Source organism: Mustelus asterias, chromosome 6 (assembly GCF_964213995.1).
Source record: "Mustelus asterias chromosome 6, sMusAst1.hap1.1, whole genome shotgun sequence".
Lineage (NCBI taxonomy): Eukaryota > Metazoa > Chordata > Chondrichthyes > Carcharhiniformes > Triakidae > Mustelus > Mustelus asterias.
In genome coordinates, this window is record NC_135806.1 from 112,358,585 (window position 1) to 112,367,153 (window position 8,569).

General features: G+C 44.3%; 1 non-coding gene across 1 annotated transcript; it reads left to right on the forward strand.

The window, feature by feature from the left end:
- Nucleotides 1–381: 381 nt before the first annotated feature.
- On the forward strand, nucleotides 382–454 carry trnai-aau (transfer RNA isoleucine (anticodon AAU)). The gene has a single exon. It is a non-coding gene; the product is annotated as a tRNA-Ile (tRNA).
- The last annotated feature ends 8,115 nt before the right edge of the window (nucleotides 455–8,569 follow it).

Sequence of the window (8,569 nt, forward strand, 5' to 3'; positions counted from 1 at the left end):
TTGCAGGAACGGCAAGTGTTTTCGGAGAGGAGCCCAGTTGCGTTAGTTGTGCTGGAGTCACCCCCGCCTCGATGTTTCACTTTAAAAAAACAAATGAAATGTAAATAGCCTCAGATGAAAGCTTACTATGAGAACAAGGTCCAAAGCAATCTAAACATTTTGTTTGTTTTAAAAAGTTAGCCGAGTCCTGTGCGTGCCTCAACAGCATGGTCAGTGTTTGTTATATGAAAGGAAGAAATCCTACAAATGCAAGTTAATGACAAGCATAATGAAAAAAGCTGGATCTTCGGTCTTTTGAGTGGAAACAAATTAACTCAGTAGCAGCATTCAAGGAAAGCTATGTAAAAATCCCTGTTGAATATACAGTAGAAGAATGGATGAGTTTCTGTAGTGTAGTGGTTATCACATTCGCCTAATATGCGAAAGGTCCCCAGTTCGAAACTGGGCAGAAACATTCTGAGGGTGGCACAGTGGTTAGCACTGCTGCCTCACAGCTCCAGGGATCTGGGTTCGATTCTGGCTTGGGTCACTGTCTGTGTGGAGTTTGCACATTCTCCCCGTGTCTGCGTGGGTTTCCTCCAGGTGCTCCGGTTCCCTCTCATAATGCAACGATCTGCGGGTTAGGTTGATTGACCTTGCTAAAGTGCCCCTTAGTGTCCTGGGATGTGTAGGTTAGAGGGATTAGCGGGGTAAATGTGTGGGGTTGTGGGGATAGGGCCTGCGATGGGATTGTTGTTGGTGCAGACTCGATGGGCCCAATGGCCTCCTTCTGCACTGTAGGGTTTCTGTGAGTTAGCAAATTTAAAATTCATTCTTGGGGTGTAGTTGTTGCAGGTAGGCCAGCATTTGTTTCCCATCGCTAATTGCCCTTGTGAAGGTAGTTTAAACACCACCTTCTTGAGCCATTGTAGTCTATCACCGGAATTCTACCGCCCTGCCTGCCACGGGAATTGGAGTGGGCGAGGGGCGGTCAAGGGGAAGGTCCGTTGACCTCTGGCGGGATTTTATGGTTTTGGGGCGAGCGAGGCTGCAAATTCCCACCTAATGTTGTTTCAGTGCTGTTAGTGAGGGATTTTGACCCAGTGACAGTGAAGGAATGGCGATATATTACCAAGTCAGGATGGTGTGTGGTTTTAAAGATCTTGCAGGTCGTTATAACCCATGAATGTGTCTGTTGCTCTTATTCTTCTAGGTGTAGAGTTTGCAGGTTTGGAAGTTGCTGCCAAAGGAGTCTTAGGTGATTTGATGTGATGCATCTTGTGGGTGGTAGACACTGTTGCCATTATGTACCAGTGGTGGAGAAATGAAAGTTTAAGACGGTGGATATGGTGCCAATCAAGTGGGCTATTTTGTTTTGGATGTGTTGGTTGAGCTTCTTGAGTGTTGTTGGGCTGCACTAATCCAAGCAAGTAGAGAGTGTTTCATCACACTCCAGACTTGTGTCTTGCAGATGATAGACAGGGTAGTGAGTTACTTGCAGCAGAATGAATGCCCAGCCTTTTGAGTTATTCTTGTAACCACAGTAATTATGTGGCTGATTGAATTATGTTTCTGTTCATGGTAACCTCCCGATGTCAATAGTGTGGGATTTAGTATTGGTAATGCTCTTGAAAATCAAAAGGCCATGGTTAGATTCTCCCTTGTTGGAGATGGTCATTGCTTGGCAGTTAAGTGACATGCATGTTACTTGTCACTTGTGAACGTTGTTCAAGTCATTCAACATGCATGGACTGCATCAGTACCTGAGGAGTTGTGAATTGTACTGCGTAATCATCAGAGAACATCGTCACTTCTAATATGGAAGGAAGGTCATTAATGAAGCAACTGAAGATGGTTGGGTCTTGTGTGTTATTCTGAAGAACATGCAGTGATCTTTTGGGACTGAGATGATTGGCCATTAAAACCACATCTTTCTTTGTTTTAGATATGAACCCAACCAGTGGAGTATCTCCTTAGTTCCCATTGACTTCAGTTTTGACAGATTCCTTGATGCCACTCTCAGTCAAAAGCTTTGATGTCAAGGGCAGTCACTCTCATGACACCTCTTGGATTCAGTTCTTCTGTCCATGTTTGTAACAAGGCTGTAATGAGGTTTGGAGCTGGGTGACCCCAGCAGATTCCAAACTGAGCATTGGTGAACAGGATTGCTGAATAAGTTGCTCCTAATAGCACCGTCATTAGCCAAATTGGATTTGCACTACGGTTTGTGGACAGGACATTCCCGGGTAATTTTCCACATTGCTGGCTAGGTGCCAGTGTTGTAGCTGTACTGGAACAGCTTGGTTGGGACACAAATAGTTCTGGAGCACAAGTCTTCAGTATGTCAGCCCTGATGTTCACAGGGTCCATAGCCTTTGCTGTGTCCAACACACTCTCCAGTAAGAGGAATGAATCCAATAGTCTCTGATGCTGTGAACCTTTGGAGGAGGCTGAGATGGATCATCCACTTGGCCCTTCTTGCTGAAGATGGTTGCAGGTGCTTCAACCTTGTCTTTTGTACTGGTGAGTTGGGTCCTGCCAGCATTAAAGATGAGGATGTTTGTGGGAGCCTCCTCTTCCAGTTCATTGTTTAATTGCTCACCACCAATCAGAATGTGTGTGTCAGGATTGCAGATCTTAAATGTGAACCATTGGTAGTGGGAAACATTGAATGCTGCTTCTGCTGTTTAGCATTTGTTCCTGAGCTGTAGCTTCAAGCAGAGTGATGCCTCATTTTTAGGTATGCCTGGTGCTGCTCCTGGTATGCTCCCCTCTAATCCATATTGAACTAGGGCTGATTGCTTGACTTAATGGTAATGGTAGATTGAGGGATAGACTGGGCCATGAGGTCATAGATTACAGTTGAATACAATTCTGCTGCAGCTGATGGCCCACAGCTCCTCATGAATGACTTAGTTTGAGTTCCTAGGTCTGTTCTGAATCTATCTCATTTAGCATGGTGATGGTGCCATACAACTAGGTGATGCAATGACGATATGACCTTTTTCACGCAGCAAGCTGTTAGGATCTGTTACCCACTAAGAGTGTGTTGGAAGCAGGGTCAATTTAGGCGAACAAAAGGGAATTGGATCATTTTCTTAAAAAGGGACAATTTGCAAAACTACGTGGAAAAGAAAGGGGATAAACACCAGGTGAATTGCGCCTTTGGAGGGTCAGCATGGAAACAATGGGACGCATGGTCTCCCTCAATGCTGTAACTATTCTATGATTCGAACATGATGGAGGGTATTTTCAATGTGAAAGCGGAACTTGGTCTCCTTCAGGATTGTGCAATAGTCACTCCTATCAGTACTGACATGGACTGGTACATCTGCAACAGTAAATTGGTGAGGATAAGATCAAGTTGGTTTTTTGCTTTGTTGGTTCCCACACACCTGCCACATGCCCAATCTGGAGATATGTTCTCCATCACTCTGTCACCCCGGACAGTAGTGGTACTACCAAGTTATTCTTGGTGACAGTGCAGTCCCCACCCAATAGCCTCTTGGTGCCCTCAGTGCTTCTTCCAAGTGGTGTTCAATATAAAGGATCTGATTCATCAACTGAGGGAGGGATTTAAGTTGTACATAGCAGATTTCCTCATCCATGGTAGAACATAGAACATAGAACATTACAGCGCAGAACAGGCCCTTCGGCCCACGATGTTGCACCGACCAGTTAAAAAAAAAAACAAAAAAAAAAAAAACTGTGACCCTCCAACCTAAACCAATTTCTTTTCGTCCATGAACCTATCTACGGATCTCTTAAACGCCCCCAAACTAGGCGCATTTACTACTGATGCTGGCAGGGCATTCCAATCCCTCACCACCCTCTGGGTAAAGAACCTACCCCTGACATCGGTTCTATAACTACCCCCCCTCAATTTAAAGCCATGCCCCCTCGTGCTGGATTTCTCCATCAGAGGAAAAAGGCTATCACTATCCACCCTATCTAAACCTCTAATCATCTTATATGTTTCAATAAGATCCCCTCTTAGCCGCCGCCTTTCCAGCGAAAACAATCCCAAATCCCTCAGCCTCTCCTCATAGGATCTCCCCTCCATACCAGGCAACATCCTGGTAAACCTCCTCTGCACCCTCTCCAAAGCCTCCACATCCTTCCTGTAATGTGGGGACCAGAACTGCACACAGTACTCCAAGTGCGGCCGCACCAGAGTTGTGTACAGTTGCAACATAACGCTACGACTCCTAAATTCAATCCCCCTACCAATAAACGCCAAGACACCATATGCCTTCTTAACAACCTTATCTACTTGATTCCCAACTTTCAGGGATCTATGCACACATACACCTAGATCCCTCTGCTCCTCCACACTATTCAAAGTCCTCCCGTTAGCCCTATACTCAACACATCTGTTATTCCTACCAAAGTGAATTACCTCACACTTCTCCGCATTAAACTCCATCCGCCACCTCTCGGCCCAACTTTGCAACCTGTCTAAGTCTTCCTGCAAACTACGACACCCTTCCTCACTGTCTACCACACCACCGACTTTGGTGTCATCAGCAAATTTGCTAATCCACCCAACTATACCCTCATCCAGATCATTAATAAATATTACAAACAGCAGTGGCCCCAAAACAGATCCCTGAGGTACACCACTTGTAACCGCACTCCATGATGAATATTTACTATCAACCACCACCCTCTGTTTCCTATCCGCTAGCCAATTCCTGATCCAATTTCCTAGATCACCCCCAATCCCATACATCTGCATTTTCTGCAGAAGCCTACCATGGTGAACCTTATCAAACGCCTTACTAAAATCCATATATACCACGTCCACTGCCTTGCCCCCATCCACCTCCTTGGTCACTTTCTCAAAAAACTCAATAAGGTTAGTAAGGCACGACCTACCTGCCACAAAACCATGCTGACTATCACCTATCAATTCATTACTCTCCAAATAACTATAAATCCTATCCCTTATAATTTTTTCCAACATCTTGCCGACAACAGAAGTGAGACTCACCGGTCTATAATTCCCGGGGAAGTCTCTGTTCCCCTTCTTAAACAATGGGACAACATTCGCTAACCTCCAATCTTCTGGTACTATACCAGAGGCCAACGACGACCTGAAGATCAGAGCCAGAGGCTCTGCAATCACTTCTCTTGCCTCCCAGAGAATCCTTGGATAAATCCCATCCGGACCAGGGGATTTATCTATTTTCAGACCCTCCAGAATATCCTGCACATCCTCCTTATCAACTGTAATACTGTCTATTCTACTCCCTTGCAACCCAGTGTCCTCCTCAGCTATATTCATGTCCCCTTGCGTGAACACCGAAGAGAAATATTGGTTCAATGCTTCACCAATCTCCTCCGGTTCCACACATAACTTCCCTCTTATATAACTTGTCATAACATCAGGTATGACCTGATGTTATGACAATTATTGCAGTTAATGTTGAGGACTGTCCAAGGCCACTCCCTCCTTACTATGTATTGGATACCATTCAGTAAGTCATAGTGAAGTCTTCATAGTCTTAAGTAGGTTAACTGTATGTATTTATTAACCACAAGAACAATATATATGTTTAGAACATAAGAACGTAAGAAGAGAAGGATGAGGCAATTCAGTCCCTGGAGCCTGCTCCGCCATTCAGTATGATCATGGCTGATCTCATCTCAGCCTCAACTCATAACCCTTCATCCCATTACTAATGAAAAACCTATTTATCTCCTCAAATTTGTTCAGTGTTCCGGATATCCACTGCATTCTACGGTTGAGAATTCCACAAATTCACAACCCATTGAATGAAATAATTCCTCCTCATTTCTGTTTTAAATCTGCTGCCACTTAGCCTAAAACTATGGCCTCTTGTTCTAGATTATCCAACAAGGAGAAACATCCACTCTAGGTCTACCTTGTCAATCCCCTTTAACATCTTATATACCTCAATTAGATCTCTTCTCATTCTTCTAAACTCCAGCGAGTATAGGCCTAAACTGCTTAATCTCTCTTCATAAGACAAGTCCTTCATCCCTGGAATCAATCTAGTGAACTTTCTATGAATTGCCTCTAATGCATTTACATCCATCTCCTAAAGAGATCAAAACTGTGTGCAGTACTCCAGATGCGATCTCACCAAAGCCCTTTATAGTTGCAGCAGCACCTCTTTGCCTTTATCCTCTATTCAATTTGCGATGAATGCCAAAGTTCCATTTGCCTTCCTTGCTGCACCTGGAAACTAACTTTCTGTGATTTGTGCACGAGGGCACCCAGATCCCTCTGCACCAAAGCTTTTTGAAGTTTCTCTCCATTTAAATAATAAGTTGCATTTTTATTTCTCTGACCAAAATAGATAATTTCACACTTATCCATGTTAAATTTCATCTGCCAAATTTTGGCCCACTCGGCTAACCTATCCATATCCATTTGTAAATTTCCTATTCCCACTGGCTTTCCCATCTATTTTAGTGTCATCTGCAACTTTGACTATAGTGTATTCTATTCTTGCACCCAAGTCATTAATATAAATAAATACAGTTAATATATTATCCCCAACCCTGCAGGATCTTATCTTGTGTATTGACCTTTTTTGCAGTACCTTATCAAATGCCTTCTGGGAGGCCAGGTATACTACATCCACAAGGCCATCATTATTCACTTTTTTTGTTAGATCTTCAGAGAACTCCAGCAAATTAGTCAATCATGATTTACCCTTCAAACAACCATGCTGACTCTGATGGGTTGCGTTTGACTTTTCAAATGTCCCATTAGTACTGCCTTAATAATAGATTCCAACAATTCCCTAGTAACAGACATTGAACTAACTGGTCTACAATTGCGCTTCTCGGCCTTTTGGCTAAGATCAAGTGTAGTATGGTCGGCAGCCCATGGTCGGCCGCATTTGGTTGAGGTCATTAGGTTACACTGAGGCTTCATATGTTTCATATGAAGCAATTTTTAAAAGCGGCATCTCGGCCTTTTGGCTAAGATGCAAATGAGCTCAAGTCTTGGAGGAGGAACCTCCCCCTTCTCCAATCAGCTTGGCTCATGTAGATCAGGCCCAGGACAGGGTGGTTTGGTCGCTCGCCCTGTCTTGTCAGCCTGGATCTGAAATGTCTCAACTTGTTGAGACTCTGAATTGGATTTGATTTGATTGAATTGGAAAAGTATATTTTAAAAAACTGGTCTACAATTGCCTACTTTCTGCCTTTCTCCCTTTTTGAATAGGGGTGTTACATTAACCTGTTTTTCAATCCACTGGAATGTCTCCAGAATCCAGGGAATTTTGGAATATTATAACCAATGCCTCCACTATCTATGCTGTCACTTCCTTCAAGGCCTTAGGATGTGGCCTATCAGGCCTTGGGGACTTGTATGCCTTTAATCCATATACAGTAAAGGGATCAAGCTAGGAACTGTCTCCATGTTTGCTGGTGCACACAGCTCTGTCCAACCAGGTGGACTGAGGTGTGGGTCAGATGTTCTCTTACATCACTGTGTGGGTGGTACTGTACTTAGTCCTGCGTTAACTCTATATGTGCCAGATTCTTATGCTACATGTACCACCGTGCTGTCAACTCTGGAGGTTCTGCCCTGCTGGTGGGGCAGGCATACCCAGGAATGGTAATGGAGAAGACTGGGACATGGCTATAAGGTATAGTTCCATGAGTACGACAATGCTTTGGGACCGTTCTCCCAATTGTGGCACAGTTCTCCAGATGGTAGTGAGAACTTTGCAGGGGTGTCTGGTGCCTGGGTCTGTCCAGTTTTATACATTTTCAACTTTTCTGCAGTAGTTTGATACAACTGAGTAGCTTTCAAAGCCATACCTGAAGGCAGTTCAGAGTCAGCCACATTTCTGTGTGTTTGAAGTTGCATGTAGGCCCCCATGGGCCCATCTATCACCCCTGACCCCAAACCCTACCCCCAACCCAAAATCTTGCCCTGCAGGCCCTACCTTCCTGGCCCAAACTGACTCCCCAGTCCACAGGCCCGACCCTCCAGCAACCCAAACCCTGACCTTCGGCCAATCCCCGATGTCCGACTTCCCCCAACCCACCTCGATGTCTGACCGACCCCACCCCCACCCAACCTCCAATTCCCCAACCCCAAAATTGTGTTCGCATATTTCAGCCCTGACCTATCAATTACACAGTTTAAACTTACCTTGTTAACGGCAAACCTTGTGCAGATCCATGTCTTTTGACAGTCCATATGGACAACATGCATAGATATTCTCCTACCCACCATGTTCAAAAACATCCTAAGTTAGTCAGACATAAGCTACCCTTCACAAGCTTTTGTTGAATCTATTTGATCAGCTCATACTTTTCCAACTGCACAGCCACTCTTCCTCTGATAGAGACCAATGTCTTTCCTACAAATTATGTTAAGCAAATCGGTCTGTAATTTTATAGTTTCTTCCTTCTCCATCTGTAATAATGCAACGCCATTTGCAATTTTCCAATCCAAAGGCGTGATTCTGAATCTTTCTGCACTGTCGAAGATTGCTGTCTTTTGTATACGATTGTAAATGGGGCCTTTTCTGCTCTCTCAGGTGGATGTAATAGATCCCGTGACACTGAAGAACCAACATTTGTCTCCCATTGGTCTGCA